This window comes from Dipodomys merriami, unplaced genomic scaffold (genome assembly GCF_024711535.1).
Source record: "Dipodomys merriami isolate MVZ:Mamm:240054 unplaced genomic scaffold, mDipMer1.0.p SCAF_601, whole genome shotgun sequence".
Classification (NCBI taxonomy): domain Eukaryota; kingdom Metazoa; phylum Chordata; class Mammalia; order Rodentia; family Heteromyidae; genus Dipodomys; species Dipodomys merriami.
The window spans coordinates 529,989-533,636 of record NW_027206182.1 but is presented as its reverse complement, the minus strand read 5'-3'; the positions used below and the strand labels follow the sequence as shown (position 1 = coordinate 533,636).

At 38.5% G+C, this 3,648-nt stretch overlaps 1 pseudogene; it reads left to right on the top strand.

Moving 5' to 3' along the window:
* The first annotated feature begins 370 nt into the window (after positions 1 to 370).
* Positions 371 to 3,256, top strand: LOC138814715 (histone-lysine N-methyltransferase PRDM7-like; annotated as a pseudogene).
* Positions 3,257 to 3,648: the final 392 nt, after the last annotated feature.

The following is a 3,648-nucleotide window of genomic DNA, read 5'->3' as shown; positions in this document are numbered from 1 at the left end:
CACACATTTTCAATCCTGTATGTCCTCGTCTTTGCTCAATACTTAACATACCCTCAACAAATATTCTGAATGAATAAATTCATCAAAGACCACTTTATAAGAAATTTAATGAAGTCGAAATTAAACCTGAAAATGGGAATGGCCAAAACTTAAAATTGAATTAGAAACCTGTAGTTAGTGTTCAAATGAAGTCTTTGTATCTCTTAGTCAAAGGTTAATGGGGGACCAGAGTATGTGAGAAGAATAGATGATAATTTGGTAGTAAGAGATTTTACTTTTCTGAAGAAATAGGGACAAAGATTGTTGATCCCCAACTTAAATAACCATTGTTTTTCAACTTGGACGTAGGAAAAAGGAGGTAAAAATGAGCATGTACATCCTACAGGAAAGAAAGAGTTATGCTTATGAAGATATCCGTAAACCCCAGGATGATGATTACCTGTGTAAGTAACCCTCTGTGCTTGTTCAAACAGAAGGCAAATGTGCTTTTATAATAATTCATCAGGTCATTTGGCCCCCAATTACTGGTTTACTCTAGTAACTTCACATGAAGAACTAAGCGACAATGATATGCATTCTGTGCTCTTTCTCATGATTGTTAAATCTGGGAATGTACATATTTCTTGACTAATTTTTGCTTCTCTTGCCTCAGATTGTGAGCAGTGTCAGAACTTCTTCATCACCAGCTACACTGTTCATGGGCCACCTATATTTGTAAGAGACAATGTGGTGGACAAGGGGCATTATGACCATTCAGTCCTCAGTCTGCCCCCTGGGCTGAGAATTCGTCAGTACAGTACCCTGAGGCTAGGCTTAGAGTATGAAATGAGGAATCTGATCTGCCATTGGGTTTGCACTTCAGCCCCTATGAGGGCTTGATCATAGAAGATGAAGATGCAGACAATAGGTACTCCTAGATGGTAAGAAATGCCCTCCCTTTCCCCCCTTTCTCTAACTCCATGTGTCCCCCTGTGCCTCCAATGAAACATTGCTAGGACATGGACAAAATAATTGTATGTGTTTGTGGAATCTGCATAAACATGGACATGCTGATTTAGGATCAAAGTATAGCGCATATAAACAGAGTGTGTTAGAGGCAAAGTGCATCCATGCTTAAGGAGCCTCTGTTAGGACTATGACAAATCCCCTCAGATGTGTAGACGGCATCTTATGTGTTCACAACTACTGAGTCCATGCAGGCTCAAAGAGCATCACTGGAATCAAGTAATATGATTTTGCCAATTATTACCCAAAAGCCTTTAGCTTGTCTTTCTGAAACTCAGATCACAAAAAGGAGTAACTTCTATGTGTAGATGCAAAAAATAAATCCCAGGCCAACTGGAGTGAGTCCAGCAGTCATTTTCATGGTTCCTAAGAGGATATTATCCTCAGAAGACTTGCACCCTGATTATCACACATATGGATTCCCATATCTCCATTTTTCTTTTGCTGTACTTGGTGCTTTCAAAATTATGAATATTTGATGGACAAGAAATAAAAATATAAATAGTATAGCTGGGTTCCATAGCTCAACCTTTAATTTGTACTTTTGAGATAGAGATGAGATCTCAGTCTGATGCCATTCCTAGCATAAAAGATTATAAGACCCCGATTACTACCAATGGCTGAGCACGTTGGTGCACATTTGTTATCCCAGCTACTGTGGAAGTACAATGGCTGGATAAAGTGAAGTATCTCCAGCAACCCAGGCAAGCACAAGCAGGATGGCAACCCAGGACAGCAGGGTAAATAATACCTCAAAAACAAACTGTGCACTGGTGGCTCAAACCTGTAAGTAGCTACTCAGAAAGCTCGGATATGAGTATCATGGTTCAAATCCAGCCCATGGAAGAAAGGCTGTGAAACTCTTATCTCCAATTAACCAGCAGAAAATCAAAAGCGGCGCTGTGGCTCAAGTGGTAGAGCGCTTGCCTTGAGTTGAAGAGCTGAAGGACAACATTCAGGCACAGAGTTTATGCCCCTTGACAGACAAAAAATACCTCAAAAATAAACAACACAAAAAGGGCTAGTGGTTCAAGTGGTAGAGTGCTTGTATTGCAAGAGGTAAGTTTAGTTACTGAGTTCAATCATTAGCTCTGGTATGTATGTATGTATGTATGTATGTATGTATGTATGTATGTATGTATGCATATAAATATGTGTACTGTATCAAAATAAAAATTTCCATGAGAGACAAAATTAAGACATCAGAAGAAAAACCAAAGGGCCTAACTTCATTCATAGATCCTGCATCTGTAAAGCACATACTGTATACGAGTCAAAGAATTATCCTCAGTAGTTGAATAAATCATATTCCCTGAGTAATTGTGAAACACATGTGGAGATAGAAAGGACAATTTCATTGTAGGAGTATTTAACTATAATTTTTCTTCGTCGTTTTTGCAAAGTACATAGTGCCCTAACAACCTACAAGAAAGAACTTTAGTCTATTAGGGTATACTCAAACACGTAGAAGCAGAGTTGGAGCAGTGGTGAGGTTCAGAAAGCAGTGGTTCTATGGTATGTCCTGCAGCCCTGTGCCATGGGGAACCATTGTCGTATCAGGAAACAACATCATGAATAAACAAATTTCCCTCTATTGTCTTTATAAGACAAATGATTCTCTGAATTTCTATGGGAACATAGTGGAGACAGGTGCATGAGTGAGTCCAATCTAAGGAAAATTACTTGGGCCAAATGTCAAATGATGTGTGCTAATCTAGAAACAGAATGCATGTCCCCACCAAAATCTATGACATAAACTTTAACTCAATTTAGAGAATCTGGAAATCTATCTATTTGTGACAAATAAGGATTAAGAGAAGTCTGGAACTGAGCTTTGAAAACAGTGCACTTAGAGTTCTAGAGTGGATGAGTATTGGGAGTAGATCCAAAGGGAGCAGAAACTTACCCTCTTATGTTTCCTTCCTGTGCCTGCTTCAACTTTAGGTATATGAACTGTGGCAGGTGTGCTGAGAATCAGAATCCGAGGGCCTTTCAGTATCAGAGGTAGATCTTCTACCAAACCTGTCATGTCATCAAGGCAGGATGTGAGCTGCTTGTCTCGTATGGGGATGAGTATTGACAGCAACTGGGCAGTAAGTGGAAGAAAGAGCTCACAGCAGAAACAGGTGGACCTTACTATGGTTCCTTAAAAAGGAAGAAAAGAAAAAAAATAATTCTCTTTAGGAATTTTCGAATATCAACTCTTCGGTGGAACAAAAGGCAATTTAACGTGAGAAAAATTTCAAGTTAAGTACCTCTGAATTTAAAGATGCAGTTTGTATACTTTATTAGGAAAATTTCCTTATTTTTAACTATTTGTCCTGATTTTACATTTTAAGAACTTCATATGTTTGAATGCAATACAAAATACCGTGCTAAAAGGCGTAGAGACCAAACAAAGAACCTACCAGCTCTCTTTCAAAGAACCAGTTACTTCTGGCCATTGCAGTTTTTTCTTAATTCCCTCCATATTCGCAAATATTATGCATATGTCATTGTTCATTCATTACATAGTCTACATATTCTGTGAATATATTACTAGGAAGAAAATCAGTTAGAATGAGAGTTCCTATAGAGACTTGTGTCTTTGACAAAAATGAATCCATCTTTTCTCAGGGCATTTTGCTCTAGCCATGGCCCTCA